General features: G+C 40.5%; 1 pseudogene; it reads right to left on the bottom strand.

Moving 5' to 3' along the window:
- Positions 1-1,510: 1,510 nt before the first annotated feature.
- On the bottom strand, positions 1,511-10,312 carry LOC131996651 (uncharacterized; annotated as a pseudogene).
- Between the last annotated feature and the right edge of the window lie 9,627 nt (positions 10,313-19,939).

Here is a 19,939-nt window from a genome sequence, read left to right as displayed (position 1 = left end):
GGTAAAATGTTCTTTCCATATCCTCATCTTGGGGGAGGCTTCCGGTACCCAAGTACGGATTTCACGACATTTTCCATGGTGTGAGCAATAGTTTGCCACTGCGCCATTATATCATCGGAACAATACTAAAATATCAGGCGGCGAGAGACCCAACACAGCCTAGCAAACAGGAACCCGACGACGGACCCATCACCGACTTAAAGATTCGGAATACTGGGATAGGTAAAGATCCTAATATTGAAACATTAGGCAACGCAGCTACAGGAGGCTCAATGCAACCCAACGAACAGGAAGCCGATGATGGTACCATCAACTACTCCCAAGAAGCCCATTTACTTAAGATTTGGAAGGCTAAGATAGGCAAAGATCCTAGTAAAGTTAAACGAACAGGGACCCGACGATGGAACCATTACCGATTTTATAAAAAGTCGGAAGACTAGACTAGGCAATGAACCTAAAACGACATCAGGCAGTGCAGTGACAGGAAAGCCAATGCAGTCTAAAGAACAGGGAGCAGACGATGAGATAATCACCTACTCCCAGGATGCCCATTTACAGGAGGACCAATGATTGAGGAAATCTACCGGAGCGAGACTGCTTTACTCTGATGGTGAAAATCAGCAAGGGCAAGATTCATATTGTCTTAATTCAGGAGCCATGGACGACCCGGAACAAAGTTTCTGGACTGAACCATATCAACTACCAATTATTCTATGCTAACACTGTTACTCGGCCGAGGACCTGTGCTATTTGCCATAAAAATTTGAATTTATCCAGGGGGGGTCTCAACCCTGCCACCATCAGCCCTAGGGGTCAAACAATAAATTTCACACAAATGAAGGCATTTACAAATACAAAATAAAACGACAATACACTACACGGCCATGACTCGGGAACTTGGTGTTTCTTGTTCCCACAGTTTGCTCGCCCGCGGTGAAATCTCCTAGCCTCAACCCATTACTCGACATTATCTCGTGGAGGCTAAACTTTCCGACTGTTGGACCAAAAATGTCTCCCTTCCCTATCGCATTAAAATTTCCCAGAACGATTTCAATATGATGAGCGGGGCAGCGGTCATATTCTCTCTCTAGGCACTCGTAGGAAATATCCTTGGTCTGCTCGTCCATGTCTTCCGTCGGAACATGTACACAAATAAGGTTGATGTTGAAGAATTTGGCTTTTATGCGGAGTAAAGCTACAGACAAGGTGTTTCAGTCTGCGACTAACCACAAATCTATAGCCAAATTCATGCTTCGTGTTATGACAGCTATAGTATAGTTCGTCAGCGTTTGGTGTTGTAGTGACGCCATTCCCAGTCCATCGCACTTCCTGTAAGGCGTTTATATCTGCCTTGTACTTCTCTAATACATCCGCCAGCGCGTACGCTGCACCTTCTCTAAAAAGGGTGCGGACATTACAGGTGCAGATCCAAATGGGTCATGCATTAGCGAAATATAGGTTATTACAATATTTCTGCTATGACCAAAACAAGTCTTCTAAAGTCGAAATTTTAAGTAATGTCCCAAATATCCTAATCCAACCATCTAAGAAAAACTAACATATTTAGGTGTTGGGGAAACTGTCGGCTCCTTAGTTAATTTTCAATCATTTCAGCGTGCGAGAATAGCCGCTCCAATAGAACAGAGGTGGCTAGGATAGCTTGCCATTTTGTAGCCACTTTAAACACAATAGGGTATTCATTTTCGATAACCTTCCACGCTGAAAAGGGGTTCTTATAAGATTTACGGCATAAAGTTGACGAACTTAAATATTGGCGTAGCTGAACGGAATTCCGGCTTCTACATTGGGCTGCTTCTTACATAAAAGTACTGAGCTTTGTAGAAAGTGCCAAATTGATTCCGGATCTGAAACTGTGAATCAGCTACTCCCTCTTCAAGAGTTTTTAGTAGTTTTCCGGGACATTCGATGTTCCTTTTTGACTTTATCAGCTGTAAAGTAAAAAATTTAATTCAAACAAGTAAAAGCGTTCGGCCGGGCCGAATCTAATATACTCTCCACCATGGATAGCATTTCTCGAGTTCTTTGCGCGGTATCTCTTTTTAGGCAAACAAAGAATAATGAATAAGAACTGTTATGGTATTGGAGCTATATCAAGTTATAGTTCGATTCGGACCATAAATGAATTGAATGCTGAACATTGTGGAAGTCATTGTGCAATATTTCAGTCCATTCAGATAAGAATTGCGATTTTAGGGGCTCAAGAAGCAAAATCGGGAGATAGGTTTATATGGAAGCTGTATCAAGCTATAGATCGATTCAGACCCTATGCTAAAGGTCATGGGAGAAGTCGGTGTACAAAGTTTCTGCCAAATCTGATGAGAATTGCTCCCTCTAGAGGCTCAAGATGTCAAGATCCCAGATCGGTTTACATGGCAGCTATGCCAGGCTATGAACCATACTTAGCACAGTTGTTGGAAGGGAAGGCAAAACACCTCATATAAAATTACAGCCAAATCGGATAAGAATTGCGCCCTCTAAAAGCTCAAGAAGTCAAAACCCATGATCGATTTATATGGCAGCTATATTAGGTTATGCACCGATTTGCGCCATACTCAGCACAGTTTTTGGAAGACATAACTAAACACCTCATGCAAAATTTCAGCCAAATCGGATGAGAGTTGCGCCCTCTAGCGGCTTAAGAAGTCAGGATCCAAGATCGGTTTATATGGCAGCTTTATCAAAACATGGGCCGATTTGGCCTATAACAATCCCACACTACACTTATAAAAAGTATTTGTGCAAAATTTCAAGCGCATAGCTTTACTCCTTCGAAAGTTTGCGTGCTTTCGACAGACAGACGGACGGACATGGCTAGATCGACTTAAAATGTCATGACGATCAAGATTATGTATAATTCATAGGGTCTTAGACGCATATTTCTAGGTGTTACAAACAGAATGAAGAAATAAGTATACTCCCATCCAATGGTGGAGGGTATAAAAAGGTAAACAAATAAAAATGGCATTTCATTACCAATCATATGGTTGCCCAAAAAGTAATTGTCGGTAATATAGTAGTAATATAGTCGGCGTTGACAAATTTATTCAACGGCTTGTGACTCTGTAATTGCATTCTTTCTTCTGACAGTTATCAGCTGTTACTTTTAGCTTGCTTTAGAAAAAAAAGTGCGCGAAATTTTGTTTACATTTGTTTGTTTGGCGTCAATTTTAATATGGGTACCACATGTATTGAAAGAAATTCATTTTACAAACCGAATCAACGCTTGTGATATGCACCTTAAACGCAATGAATTCGATCCGTTTTTAAAACGAATCATAACTGGAGATGAAAAATGGATTGTTTACAACAACGTTAGTCGAAAACGATTATGGTCCAAGCATGGTGAACCAGCTCAAACCACTTCAAAGACTGATATCCACCAAAAGAAGGTTATGCTGTCTGTTTGGTGGGATTGGAAGGGTGTGGTATATTTTGAGCTGCTTCCAAGGAACCAAACGATTAATTCGGATGTTTACTGTCAACAATTGGACAAATTGAATACAGCCGTCAAGGAGAAGCGACCGGAATTGGTCAATCGTAAAGGTGTCATATTCCACCAGGACAACGCTAGACCGCAGACATCTTTGGTCACTCGCCAAAAACTGAGTGAGCTTGGCTGGGAACTTTTGATGCATCCACCATATAGCCCTGACCTTGCACCATCAGACTACCATTTATTTCGATCTTTGCAGAACTCCGTAAATGGTAAAACTTTCGGCAATGATGAGGCTATAAAATCGCACTTGGTTCAGTTTTTTGCAGATAAAGGCCAGAAGTTCTATGAGAGTGGAATACTAAATTTGCCAGGAAGATGGCAAAAGGTTATTGAACAAAATGGCAATTATATATTTGATTAAAGTTCATTCTAAGTGTTATTAAAATGCATTTACTTTCTTTTAAAAAATCCGCAATTGCTTTTTAGGCAACCCAATAGATATGGCTCAGGCACTGCTTGAATATTTTGAAATGTTATATTTTTGAAGCGTGGATCCAAAAGTTTCGATATTGCGAAGATGGAAACCGATTCAATGTTGGCAAATTTGCTTTAAATTTCCGACGAGGGCCTTTTTTACCTCTTTTCCTACTTCTGTTTTAATATTAAATCCATCTATTTTCCGGAAAAAGAGAAATTAGTTGTAAGAATTATTTGAAATTATTGTACCTTTGAAAATATTGCAATACACTACGATACTTACGATTCGCAACCCCACTACCAAGGGCATACATTTACAAAGTGTGACGTTCTTTTCGAAACTTATTTCCTTCGTCATGTACCATAACGGCTTTAAGATGGATTGTAGTTCTGTAAGTTCCTCTAATTCATCTCCCGACAACATACTGGGTGGCTTCGATCATGAAGATCTTTCTATGTGTATATATATGCATTTTTGTTTGTTTTTCGATTTCTTTGTTTGTGTGTTCCATATAGGCTCAAAAACGGCTGAACCGATTTTTTGGAAATTTTTATAGATGGTGCATTATGGACCCGTGGTGAAAATTTTCAAAAATCCAGATCTCGGAGATGCCTAGGGCGAGTTAAGTTACGTTTTGTTTTCACACTAACAGCGACCTAAAAATAAAAAATTGCTATCAAAATCTGGGGTGGAGTGCCTAGGATAGCCGCCCACCCCCAAAACCCGGCAAACGGATTTTTACACCAATCACTACAACATGGGACTCAAATTAAAGATATTTGAGAGTAGAAAACGAATCTGATATCCAATTATGGAACTAAGTGTTGCGTGGGTCATCCCACCCCCATATATATATATATATATATATATATATATATATATATATATATATATATATATATATATATATATATATATATATATATATATATATATATATATATATATATATATATATATATATAAATCAATTTGTGTTTGTGTGTTCCTCATAGACTCAGAACGGCTGAACCGATTTTCTTGAAATTTTCACAGATGGTGCATGATGACCCCGTGGTGAAAATAGGGTACAGAATTTTTTGATATCTGAAGGGGGGGCGGACCCTCCCCCTTACCCTAATTTTCAGAAACGCCAGATCTCGGAGATGGGTGGTGCTATTTAAGCGAAATTTTGTGTGCTCTCATATAGTACCCTAACAATAAAAATTTGGTTTCCAAATTTCGGATGGGGTACCTAGGGGGGCTGCCCCACCCTAAAACCTACCAAACATATATTTTGACCAATAACGACAATATGGGACTCAAATGACGTATTTAGGATAAGAAAACGTACCTGATATTCAATTGTCGGACCAAGTTCTAGTGGTACCACCCCAAATCCACCAAAATGGGACATATTTACCGACCATGGCAACATGGGACTCAAATGAAAGGTATTTGCAAGTAGAATACGAATCTGATATGCAAATGTGGGACAATGTGTCTGGGGTCCACCCTTTCCCAAAACACCCCCCAAACAGGATTTATTTACTGACCATGGGAATATGGGGCATAAGTAGAGGTATTTGAATGTAGAATACGGATATGATATCCAAATATTGGACCAAGTGTTTGGGGGGCCGCCTCTCACCAAAAATATACCCCAAAGGGGACGAATTTATGACCATAGCAATATGGGGCTCAAATGAAAGGTCTTTGGGAGTAAAGCAGGTATTTGATATCAATACTCGGGAAAAGTGTCTATGGGGCCACCCCAACCCAACAACACCACCCACTGAGTGGCCGCCCATCCCCAAAACACCCCCAAGCCTGTCATGTTTGCCGACTATGGAAATATGGGGCTCAAATTAAAGGTATGTGGGAGTAGACCACGTATCTGATATCAACATTAGGGGCTAACTGTCTAGAGGACGTCCCACCACCATTATAACCCCCAAATAGGACGTATTTGCTCACCAAGACAATTTGAGTCCTTAAGAGAGTGGAACTAAATATTCATAGTTTTTAGGGCCAATACCCCAAACCGGACATATTTGCTGACTTTTGCAATAAGGAGTTCAAATGAGACTAGAAAACGAATTTGATATCCAATTTTGAGGCCAATGACAATATGGGGTTCAAATAAATGATATATTGAGAATGAGAATAGAGCACGTTGCTGATATATTTTCCGGGCTTAGTGTTTGGGGACCACCCCAATCCCCAAAACACCCCTAAATCGGGCATATTTACCGACCATGTCAATGTGGAGCTTAAATGACGGTTATTGGGGGGTAGAGCAAGAATTAATACCCATTTTCGGGACCAATTTTCTGGGGATCTACCCCTTTCCCAAAATACCCCACAAACAGCAATTTTTTAGCGACCATCGCAATATGGGGCCAAAAAGGTATTTGGGAGTAGAGTACGAATTTGATATCCAAATGTAGGACCATGTATTTAGGGCATCACCCCTTTCCCAAAACACCTCCAAAGGGAAAAATTTTTCGACCATGCCAATATGTGGCTCAAATGAAAGGTATTTGAGATTAGAAAACGAATTTGATAACCTATTTTGGGGCCATGTGTTTGGGGGACTCCTCATCCTGTAAACTCCTCTTAAGCCAATGGCAATATGGGGTTTAAATAAATGATATTTGAGAGAAGAGTACGATGCTGATATTTTTTCAGGGCCAAGTATCTGGGGGACCACCTTTTCCCCGAAAACACCACTACATCAGACATCATGAGAATATCGGGATGAAATGGAGTATTTTAAGAATGGAGAACACCTTACCAAAATTAAATTCGTAGACCAATAAAGATCATATGGGATTCAGATAAAGGCACTTGTATTGTTTAACTGTTAGTCAAGTTAGCATGGTATTTCACTAAAAGATCTTTAATTGTCGAAAATAAACATTCCAATGAGATTTTTGTTCCATATAAAGTAAAAGAAGGCGCAGCGGAGCGTGCTAGTATATGTATATATATACTAGCTGACCCGGGCCCGCTCCGCTGCGCCTTCTTTTACTTTAAATGGAACAAAAGTTTCCTTGGAATATTTATTTTCGACAATTAAAGATTTTTTAGCGAAATACCTGCTACGAAAATAGTATATCGCTTGGCTAATAGTTTAACAATATAAGTGCCTTTATCTGAATCCCATATGATCTTTATTGGTCTATGAATTTAACTTTGGATGTAAGCTGTACTCCCAGATACTTGGCCCTGAAAAAATATCAGCATCGTGCTCTTCTCCCAAATACCATTTATTTTAACCCTATATTGCCATTGGCTTAAGAGGAGTTTGCAGGATGAGGCGTCCCCCAAACACATGACCCCAAAATAGGTTATCAAATTCGTTTTCTAATCTCAAATACGTTTCATTTGAGCCACTTATTGGGATGGCCGAAAGATTTTTTCCCTTTGGGGGTGTTTTGGGAAAGGGGTGATGCCCTAAATACATGATCCTACATTTGGATATCAAATTCGTTTTCTACTCCCAAATACCTATATTTGAGCCCCATATTGCGATGGCCACTCAAAAATTGCTGTTTGTCGGGTATTTTGGGAAAGGGGTAGACCCCCAGAAAATTGGTTCCGAAAATGGTTATCAATTCTTACTCTTCCCCCCAATACCTTTCATTTAGGCCCACATTGTCACGGTCGGTAAATATGCCCGATTTAGGGGTGTTTTGGGGACTGGAGTGGTCGCCCAAACACTAAGCCCGGAAAATATATCAGTAACGTTCTCTATTCTCATATATCTATATATCATTTATTTGAACCTCATATTGCCATTGGACTCAAAATTGGATATCAAATTCGTTTTTAAATCTCATTTAAACTCCTTATTGCAAAAGTCAGCAAATATGTCCGTTTTGGGATATTGGCCCTAAAAACTATGAATATTTAGTTCCACTCTCTTTAAGACCCAAATTGTCTTGGTGAGCAAATACGTCCTATATGGTGGTGGGATGTCTCCTAGACAGCTGGTCCTTAATGTTGATATCAGATACGTGGTCTACTCCCACATACCTTTAATTTGAGCCCCATATTTCCATAGTCGGCAAACATGACCGGCTTGGTTGGTGTTTTGGAGGATGGGCGGCCACCCTGTGAGTTGACCTTGCAAATATACATCGAATTCGTGTTCCACTCTAAAAACCCTCTTATTTGAGCCTCATATTGCAAAAGTCAGCAGATACTTACCATTGGGTGGTGTTGTGGGGGTGGGGTGGCCCCATAGACACTTTTCCCAAATATTGATATCAGATTCGTGCTTTACTCCCAAAGACCTTTCATTTGAGCCCCATATGGCTATGGTCGTAAATTTGTCCCCTTTGGGAGATGTTTTTGTGGAGAGGCAGCCCCCCAAACACTTGATCCCATATTTGGATATCAGATTCTAATTCTAAACTCAAATACTTTTTAATTAAGCCCCATATTCCCATAGTCAGTAAATAAGTCCTGTTTTGGGGGTGTTTTGGGGAAGGGGTCCACCCCCCAGAAACGTGGTCCCACATTTGGATATCAGATTCGTATTCTACTCGCAAATACCTTTCATTTGAGTCCCATACTGCCATGATCGGCATATGTCCGATTTAGGTGTGTTTTAGGGGTTCGGTGGTGTTGTGGGGGTGGGGTGGCCCTATAGACACTTTTCCCGAATATTGATATCAAATTCGTGCTTTACTCCCGAAGACCTTTCATTTGAGCCCCAAATTGCTATGGTCGTAAATTTATCCCCTTTGGGAATGTTTTTGGTGAGAGACGGCCCCCAAACACTTGGTCCCATAGTTGGATATCAGATTCGTATTCTACATTCAAATACCTTTTATTTAAGTCCCATATTCCTATGGTCAATAAATAAGTCCTGTTTGGGGGGTTTTTTTGGAGAGGGGTGGACTCCCAGAAACGTGGTCCAACATTTAGATATCAGATTCGTATTCTACTCGCAAATATCTTTCATTTGAGTCCCATATTGCCATGGTCGGTAAATATGTCCGATTTAGGGGTGTTTTGGGGGTTGGGGTGGTCGCCCTAGCACTTGGTCCGACAATTGGATATCAGATACGTTTTCTTGTCCTAATTACCTTTCATTTGAGTCCCATATTGTCGTGATTAGTCTAAGTATATGTTTGGTAGGTTTAAGGGTGGGGCAGCCCCCTAGGTACCCCATCCGAAATTTGGATACCGTGGCCCCATAGACACTTTTCCCGAATATTGATATCAAATTCGAGCTTTACTCCCAAAGGCCTTTCATTTGAGTCCTATATTACTATGGTCGTAAATTTGTCCCATTGGGGGATGTTTTTGGTGAGAGGCGGCCCCCAAACACTTGATCCCATATTTGGATATCAGATTCGAATTCTACATTCAAAAACCTTTTATTTAAGCCCCATATTCCCATGGCCAGTAAAAAATTCCCGTTTGGGAGGTGTTTAGGGGAAGGGGTGGACCCCCAGAAACGTGGTTCCACATTTGGATATCAGATTCGAATTCTACTCGCAAATACCTTTAATTCGAGCCCCATATTGCTATGGTCGTAAATTTGTCCCATTGGGGGGATGGTTTTGGTGAGAGGCGGCCCCCCAAGCACTTGGTCCCATATTTGGATATCAGATTCGTATTCTACATTCAAATACCTTTTATTTAAGTCCCATATTCCTATGGTCAATAAATAAGTCCTGTTTGGGGGGTGTTTTTGGAGAGGGGTGGACTCCCAGAAACGTGGTCCAACATTTAGATATCAGATTCGTATTCTACTCGCAAATATCTTTCATTTGAGTCCCATATTGCCATGGTCGGTAAATATGTCCGATTTAGGGGTGTTTTGGGGGTTGGGGTGGTCGCCCTAGCACTTGGTCCGACAATTGGATATCAGATACGTTTTCTTGTCCTAATTACCTTTCATTTGAGTCCCATATTGTCGTGATTAGTCTAAGTATATATTTGGTAGGTTTTAGGGTGGGGCGGCCCCCCTAGGTAACCCATTCAAAATTTGGATACCAATTTTTATTTTTAGGGTACTATATGAGAGCACACAAAATTTCGCTTAGATCACACCACCCATCAACTAGATCTGGCGTTTCTGAAAATTAGGGTATGGGGGAGGGTCCGCCCCCCTTCAGATATCAAAAAATGTAGTACCCTATTTTCACCACGGGATCATTATGCGCCATCTGTGAAAATTTTAAGAAAATAGGTTTAGCCGTTTCTGAGTCTATAAGGAACACACAAACATACAAACAAACAAACAAATCTACAAAACAAACACAAATTGATTTTTATATATAAGATACATAGATAGCTGAGACCGGCCCGCATTACTGTGCCTTCACTTTCACCACGCGAAAAAAATGTTCCTTATTCTTACTCAAAAATGTTGACATTTTAACTAATAAGATTTTTCTACAAAATTTTTTTCTTCTTTAGAATTTTTTTTTTTTATTTATATCTACTTTTTTCTATGGCAAAGGTTGGCAATTAAATTACCTTAAACACCGTCTTGGACGGAAAAATAATACCGCAAATAACCGCAATGAAATTCCTATATTTTATTTTTCTTTATTCAAAAGACTGATAGGTTGTCTTAACAAAGATACACGCTGGATGATTAATTTTTACCACTCTGCCGTCTCTCTGTTCATGTTGGGTTTTCCATATTAGCGCCATATACTGGCTGTTTTCAATTGGATCATCTAAATCCAATTGGATCAAGTTAATCCAATTGGGTCAAGTTAATCCAATTGGATCAAGTTAATCCAATTGGATCAAGTTAATCCAATTGAAGACAGTCAGATGGCGCTTATTTAAATGTTAGTGCTACTCTCTTAGAGTGGATCATCATATGGTGGTTGTCTATGAATAGTCATTCATAGACAACCACCATACCATATGCCTACCTATTAAATAGCCATCATTTAGTCTTTTTTTTAAATAAAATCAAATTGCCATATAAAACGATTCTCTGTGGTATAGAACTAATTTGTCGGTCTTTATATTTGCTGCGGTGGCGACAGTTCTTAGTAATTAAACCATTTAAAACTTTGAGTATAAAAGTGTTGCCCAGCGAAACGTTGTTTGAAGAAGGTTCCTTGTCGATGAACCAAAAATGGCGGCCACGTTGACGTTAAGGTTTGCAACTCTTCTATCACACTGGACGTCATAACTTTGGGGGCATGGCGGCAGTGTCCTGTTAGGTCATTATGATTGATCAATCATCTCCATCAGCCACTTGAGCACAAATTTGAATAAAGCACTCCACTCAAAAATATCTATCACTTGATACCGCATTGCTTTAATAGGTCGGAGATGGACGGTGCGATTTAAGCGAAATTTTGTGTGCTCTCATATAGTACCCTAAAAATAAAAATTTGGTATCCAAATTTCGGATGGGGTACCTAGGGGGGCTGCCCCACCCTAAAACCTACCAAACATGATTGGTCTAAATATACCAATCACGTCAATATGGGACTCAAATGAAAGGTATTTAGAATAAGAAAACGTATCTGATACCCAATTGTCGGACCAAGTGATACGGGAACCACCCCAATCCCCAATGTGGTATAGAACTAATTTGTCGGTCTTTATATTTGCTGCGGTGGCGACAGTTCTTAGTAATTAAACCATTTAAAACTTTGAGTATAAAAGTGTTGCCCAGCGAAACGTTGTTTGAAGAAGGTTCCTTGTCGATGAACCAAAAATGGCGGCCACGTTGACGTTAAGGTTTGCAACTCTTCTATCACACTGGACGTCATAACTTTGGGGGCATGGCGGCAGTGTCCTGTTAGGTCATTATGATTGATCAATCATCTCCATCAGCCACTTGAGCACAAATTTGAATAAAGCACTCCACTCAAAAATATCTATCACTTGATACCGCATTGCTTTAATAGGTCCAATAGCCTATTGGAGGCGATTTTAGGAGGTAAAGCACCACCTAGATTCTTGCACACAAAGTTTAATATCATATTCGTAATCCGCTATCCAATACCTTTAATTTGAGTCCCATATAGCTACGATCGAATTATATTCCCATTTGGCGGTGGGAATATAATTATTGGACCTCATTTTATATATCATATTCGTAGTCTACTCCCGAATACCTTTCATTTGAGTCCCATATTGATATGTACGTCCAATAAGTTTGTTTGGGGGAGTCTATGGGGTTGGACGACCCCTCGCATACTTGATCCCAATTTATGATACCGTATTCGTATTCTACACCTCAATACCGTTCATTTGATACCCACATTGTCTCTATTGATCCACTTTTGATTTTAATTGGTGTTTTTGTGGTAACAGGGGAGGGTCCGCCCCTCCAATATCAACAAGTAAAAGCGTGCTAAGTTCGGCCGGGCCGAATCTTTTATACCCTCCACCATGGATCGGATGCGTCGAGTTCTTTTCCCGCCATCTCTTCTTAGGCAAAAAAGGATATAAGAAAAGATTTGCTCAGCTATTAGAGCGATATCAAGATTTGGTCCGGTTTGGACCACAATTATATTATACAGGGTGGCTGATGAATATTGCTACAATGATGAATATTGCTACATTTTTTTTTCGGTGTATGGAATACATTTTTCTTTTATTCATGTTAAATTAAATTATTAAATTAATTATTAAATTATTATTAATTAAATTAATTAATTAATTAATTAAATTAATTATTAAATTATTATTATTAAATAGAAAAAAAGTTATTACATTTTTTTTTGGTAGCGGCTTTCATCAGCCACCCTGTATGTTGGAGACCTGTGTAAAATGTCAGCTAATTCGAAGAAGAATTGCGCCCGTTGCGGGCTCTATAAGTAAAATAGAGAGATCGATTTATATGGGAGCTGCATCGGGCTATAGACAGATTCAGACCATAATAAACACGTATGTTGATGGTCATGAGAGGATCCGTCGTCGAAAATTTCAGGCAAATCGGAAAATAATTGGGATTCCAGATCGGTTTATATGGCAGCTATATCAGGCTATGAACCGATTTGAACCTTATTTGACTTGGCACAATTGTTGGATATAATACAAAATTTCAGGCAAATCGGATAATAATTGCGACCTCTAGAGGCTCAAGAAGTCAAGATCCCATATCGGTATATATGGCAGCTATATTAGGTTATGAACCGATTTGAACCTTATTTGACACAGTTGTTGAGAATAAGAATAAAATACGTCATGCTAAATTTCAGCCAAATCGGATAAGAATTGCGCCCTCTAGAAGCTCAAGAAATCAAGTCCCCAGATCTCTTTATATGACGGCTATATCAGGTTATGGACCGATTTGTACCATACTTTACACAGTTGTTGGATATCATAACAAAATCCTTTTTGCAAAATTTCATTCCAATCGGATAAGAATTGCGCACTCTAGAGGCTCAAGACGTCTAGACCCAAGATCGGTTTATATGGCAGCTATATCAAAACATGTACGGATATGGCCCATTTACAATCCCAACCGACCTACACTAATAAGAAGTATTTGTGCAAAATTTCAAGCGGCTAGCTTTACTCTTTCGGAAGTTAATGTTCTTTCGACAGACAGACGGACGAACATGGCTAGATCGACATAAAATGTCACGACGATCAAGAACATATGTACTTTATGGGTATGAGTAGTTACAAACAGAGTCCCATTATCGTCCATTAAACCTATTTTAGGGGGCTTTGGGGTCGGGACGGCCCTAACTGGGGGGCCGGATCCAATTTTTAATATGAAATACCTTTCATTTGAGTCCCATATTGTCCCAATCCGTTCTCTTTAATTTTAGGGTCGTACTTTTAGGGTAAGGAGGAGGGTCCGCCCCCCTTCCGATAACAATAAATTATATAGCCTATTGTTCCTTCCGGACCACTTCCACTATCTGTGAAAATGTTAAAGAAATCGGTGTAGCCGTTTTTGAGTCTATACGGAACAAACAAATGTACAAACCAACACAAATTGATTTTTATTATATAAAAACAACAAAATTGAACTATTTCTTATATATAAAAATCAATTTGTGTTTGTTTGTTTGTTTGTATGTTTGTGTGTTCCTTATAGAGTCAGAAACGGCTGAACCGATTTTCTTGAAATTCTCACAGATGGTGCATAATGAACCCGCGGTGAAAATAGGGTACTACATTTTTTGATATCTGAAGGGGGGGGGGGGCGGACCCTCCCCCTTACACTAATTTTCAGGAACGCCAGATCTCGGAGATGGACGGTGCGATTTAAGCGAAATTTTGTGTGCTCTCATATAGTACCCTAAAAATAAAAATTTGGTATCCAAATTTCGGATGGGGTACCTAGGGGGGCTGCCCCACCCTAAAACCTACCAAACATGATTGGTCTAAATATACCAATCACGTCAATATGGGACTCAAATGAAAGGTATTTAGAATAAGAAAACGTATCTGATACCCAATTGTCGGACCAAGTGATACGGGAACCACCCCAATCCCCAAAACACCCCTAAATCGGACATATTTACCGACCATGTCAATATGGGACTCAAATGAAAGATATTTGCGAGTAGAATACGAATCTGATATCCAAATGTGGGACCACGTTTCTGGGGGTCCACCCGTTCCCCAAAACACCCCCCAAACAGGACTAATTTACTGACCATAGGAATATGGGGCTTAAATAAAAGGTATTTGAATGTAGAATACGAATCTGATATCCAAATATGGGACCAATTGGTGGGGGGGCCGTCTCTCACCAAAAACGTCACCAAAGGGGAAAAATTTACGACCATAGCAATATGGGGCTCAAATGAAAGGTCTTTGGGAGTAAAGCACGAATTTGATATCAATATTCGGGAAAAGTGTCTATGGGGCCACCACACCACCCAAATTGTAAATATTTGCTGACTATTGCAATATGAGGCTCAAATAATAGGTTTTTTAAAATGGAACACGAATCCGATATATATTTTCAAGGGCAACTTACTGAGTGGCCGCTCATCCCACAAAACACCCGCCGAGCCGGTCATGCTTGGCGGCTATGGAAATATGGGGCTCAAATTAAAGGTATAAGGGGGTAGACCACGTATCTGATATCAACATTAGGGACCAACTGTCTAGGGGACGTCCCACCAGCATAACAACCCTCAACCAAGACGTATTTGCTCACCAAGACAATTTGGGTCTTAAAGAGAGTGGAACTAAATATTTATAGTTTTTAAGGCCAATACCCCAAACCGGACATATTTGCTGACTTTTGCAATAAGGAGTTTAGTTTGCAGTAAGGAGATTAGAAAACCAATTTGATATCCAATTTTGAGGGCAATGGCAATATGAAGTTCAAATAAAAGATATATATGTAGATATATGAGGATAGAGCACGCTGCTGATATATTTTCCGGGCTTAGTGTTTGGGGGACCACCCCAATCCCCAAAATACCCCTAAATAGGCCATATTTACCGACCCTGTCAATGTGGAGCTTAAATGAAAGGAATTGGGGGGTAGAGCAAGAATTGATACCCAGTTTCGGGACCAATATTCTGGGGGTCTACCCCTTTCCCAAAATACCCTGCAAACAGCAATTTTTTTACTGACCATCGCAATACGAATATGAATTTTATATCCATATGTAGGACTATGTATGTAGGGCATCACCCCTTTCCCAAAACACCCCCAAAGGAAAAAAATTTTTCTACCATGCCAATATGTGGCTCAAATGAAATTAGAAAACGAATTTGATAACCTATTTTGGGGCCATGTGTTTGGGGGACGCCTCATTCTGTAAACTCCTCTTAAGCCAATGGCAATATGGGGTTAAAATAAATGGTATTTGGGAGAAGAGCACGATGCTGATATTTTTTCAGGGCCAAGTATTTGGGGGACCACCTCTCCCGAAAACACCACTAAATCAGACATCATGAGAATATCGGGCTGAAATAAAGTATTTAAAGAATGGAGTACACCTTACATCCAAAGTTAAATGCGTAGACCAATAAAGATTATGTGGGATTCAGATAAAGGCACTTATATTGTTAAACTGTTAGTCGAAAATAAATATTCCAAGGAAACTTTTGTTCCATATAAAGTAAAAGAAGGCGCAGCGTATCGGGCCCGGGTCAGCTAGTATTTATATATATCTCGCATTGAAAGAATGAGGGAGCAACATGGGGTTTTATATTCAAAGCTATTTATTAAGCGCTTAAAAGGGAGCTGTTGGGAAGTTAAGCTCAAATAGCAGCAAGTCGGAGAACCTCGCGTTTCGTCTTGGTTAGCTTAACATTCTCAGCAAATATAATTACCATTGCTGAAATAAAGAGCGAGCTTAAACGAGCAGAGAATCTGGTAAAAGAGCGAGGTAAAACGAGCCGAAAAACTGTTTAAGGAAAATAGATAGAGGTCTAGAAACGTCGGTGAACTTTCGGGATTGACTTCTCCAGCAGACAATGGCTTTGTAGAAATAAAGGCGATGTCTATGCCCATTAAGGTTAGTAAGCCTTACAAGCTTAACATGGCTCCTATATCCAAAACGAATACTGGTGTCTCATATTTACCACAGAGTTTGACTTCGATGCCTAGTGGAGATCTTCCTCTGAAATTGAACCATGAGCTTTGTCCCTCACCGTTTCATTTGGATTTGTGCTTCGTATGTAGCATTCCCGGAGATTTCTACCGCAAGAATACCCAAGAGCATCGGCCAGAGAATACATGTCGGTCGACTTATCATGATATGAAGTGCTTCTTGTGTGGCATGAATAATTCGTTTTGCACTTACAAGGCAAAAATTTCACAGGTGGCATAACTGACCTGAAATTTCTGCCAGAGTTAAACAACCCCGGAATCAAATTGTAAAAAGGGGTGAGTCAGATGATTCTGAGCTCGAAAGGAAACCGAATTGGGCTATAAAATCGTTACACCAAAGAAAACTCGAGTATGAGAATGCAAGAGCTAGGATTTATTACGAATAAATTATAAAAACCAGTCCTTAATTTAAGAAAATTGAGAAAGAAGTGCATGGTGATAAGAAGGGGCACACGATAAGCAGTGAAAACCATAGTGATGAATAATGATAAAAGATTCTATGCTAAGACGAAAGTAGGTGGGAAAGAAGTAAAAGCACCCTCCGAGCTTTTTCTACGTGATTTTGAGAAATCTATTGTTAACTAAATAATTTGAATGTTAAAACAGCGAATGGAGGTTCGACATCGGTTAAGGGCATCATCACTTTGCCAGTTGTGTGGAAAGATTCAACACGTAAATTGGCCTTTCTTATCGTTGCTGATCTCGAGCAGGAGTTTTATTTCGGAGTTGACTTCTGGCGGGCTTTTGGGATGTCAGTTGTGGGTGAGCCTGGTGTTTTTTTCAACAGTATAGCAGTGGTTGTTACTTTGGGTGAGAACGAACCCGATATTAATCAACATCCTTTGACAGATCTGCAACGACAGCGGATGAATGAGGTCAAGCTACAGTTTCCATCATGTGCTGTTTTGGGGTTGGGTCGCATCTCGTTGGAGCAGCATGTCATTGAGGTTAACAAGGAGGACGTCCCCATTAAACAGCGGCATTATGCTTAAGCTGGGGTTATAGAACGCATGCTTAAGCTGGGGTTATAGAACCCCCCCCCCAAGCTTGTCAGGAAGGAGACTAAAAACCGTTTATGTCTCGATGACCGGAAGCTAAATTCCAGGACTATCAAGGATGCATACCATCTTCCCCCCATTGAGGGAATCCTGGGCAGGTTGCAAGAGACTAGGTACATATCTACCATCGATCTCAATGACGCGTTTTGGCAGATACCACTAGAGGAGAAATCAAGGGAGAAGACCGCATTTACAGTTCCTGGGCTGCCTTTTGGGTTCTGTTATGCCGCCCAGAGAATGTGCCGCCTTATGGACAAGGTTATACCTGCCGCCATAAGGAATAATGTGGTCGTCTGCCTTGATGACCTTCTAGTGGTTTCTGCCGACTTTGACTTCTATATGGACCTGTTGAGCAAAGTAGCGTCTTACCTGGCCAATGCAGAGTTGACAATCAATGTGGAGAAGAGCAGATTTTGCCAGAGGCAGGTTCGGTATTTGGGTTTCGTTGTTGGCGATGAATTCATGAGCACCGATGAGACGAATGTGGAAGCTGTGAGGGACTTCCTGCTACCAAAGACTCCAAGGCAGCTAAGAAGGTTTCTTGGTATGTGTGGGTGGTAACGCCGTTTTTTCCAAGATTACGCTTCAATTGCGGCACTCTTATATGAATGCTGGGGAAAGGAGAATATCCGTCGATTTGCCCTGTCTGAGGATGCACTGCGCCTTTGATCGCCTAACGGATTGCTTGACTTCGGCACCAGTCTTGGTGAATCCTGATTTCTCCAGGCATTTCTATGTGGCACCTCATCAATTGGTGTGGGTGGCGTTTTGTTTTAAATGGACGAGGAGGAGCGCACCCGATCACATACCTGTTCGCAAAGCTCAACAAGGCACAGAGGAATTATAGCGTGACCGAGCTGGAGTGCTATGCAGCTGTACTTAGTATGAATAAGTTCCGGCCATACATCGAGGGATTGCCATTCACGATAATAACCGACCACGCCAGCCTCAAATGGTCGGTTAGCCAGATAGAGCTTAAAACTTCAAGCGTTCGAGTTTACCATAGAACATCGGAAAGGTGCTCAAAACGCCATGCCCGCTGCGCAATTATGACAATTATATATTGATCTTCAGAGTCCCTGTTTCGATTCAAAGGAATATTTGAAACTGAGTGAGGTGGTTTCAGAGGGCGGAGGGATAAAATGTCTCCAGACATTTCTGTATCGGAGAAATACATTTACGAACGCACAAACTTTTCGGTTGGAGATGCGGTTGAAGACGACAATGCGTGGAAACTTTAGGTTCCCAAGGAACTTTAGGATGGACTTGTGCATACCGCCCATTTTGCACCTTCATCAGGTCATGGAGGTATACAGAAAACCCTTTCAAGGCATCGTGAGAGGTATTGTTGGCCCTCGATGGTGCGAGATGTCTAGGCTGTGGTTAAGGAATGCACGATTTGTGGTGTCAGTAAGAATCTGAATGCGTATAAGAGACCTGTGATGGGTAAACAGTTTCTAACAGATATACCATTCCAAAGGGTTTATATTGCCCTTATGGGTCCATACGAGACGAGAGATGGCATTACATTGATTTTTGTATGCCTTGATCATTTCACGAAGTATTTTCTACTTGAGCCGATGCGCTCAGCGGCCGCTTGTAATGTTGTGAAATTTCTCGAGAAATTATTGTTTCACGTATTTGGAGTCCCCGAGTATATAAACTCGGATAATGGAAGGCAATTTCTATCGGAAATCTTCGAGAGTTTATGGCAAAGTACGGCGTGACGAATATAAGAACTGGTCAGCATTCACCACAAGCAAACGTGGCAGAGCGTGTGAACAGGTCCATTTTCCAGATGATTAGGTCTTTTCTGGGTTCAGATAAACGTAATAAGGACCAACATATTAATGATATAGAGTTTGTGTTACGAAGTACATACAACAGCTCGATAAACAAGTCACCATACTGTGCAACATTTGGTGTGAATATGGTTCAATATGCGTCCTCTTATGAGCTTTTAAGGATACTGGGTGAGTTGAGGAAAGTAGATTTATATTTGGACGGTCCTTCCGACAGCAGCCAGTTGATCAGGGACAAGATTTTTCATAATTTGAAGCTAACAGACGAACGATCTTCGCGGATCTACAACTTGAGATTGGGCTGTGTAAAGTTTTTTAAGGAACAAGTAGTTTACCGCAGAAACTTTAAGCCGAGCAGTTAGTTAAATAATTACAATTCAAAGCTACCACTTACTGGGTTCAGATGTATCGTCCTAGAGGTTTTGTGTAACTCACTTTATACATTGGGTGGAATAAATGGAAAGGTCATGGGGATATTTCACGGAAAGGATCTTTTCACTATATAGATTATTAAATGTTTTTTTTTATGCCTGCAAGGTGATGAGCCCTAAAAGTACTGCGGGTCCCTAGGTATACCTATGGACATGGGCTTTGCATTTTTATCTACGCACACGTACCATAGAGAAT

Source organism: Stomoxys calcitrans, chromosome 1 (genome assembly GCF_963082655.1).
Source record: "Stomoxys calcitrans chromosome 1, idStoCalc2.1, whole genome shotgun sequence".
Taxonomy (NCBI): Eukaryota; Metazoa; Arthropoda; class Insecta; order Diptera; family Muscidae; genus Stomoxys; species Stomoxys calcitrans.
This window is presented reverse-complemented; position numbering and strand designations above follow the sequence as displayed.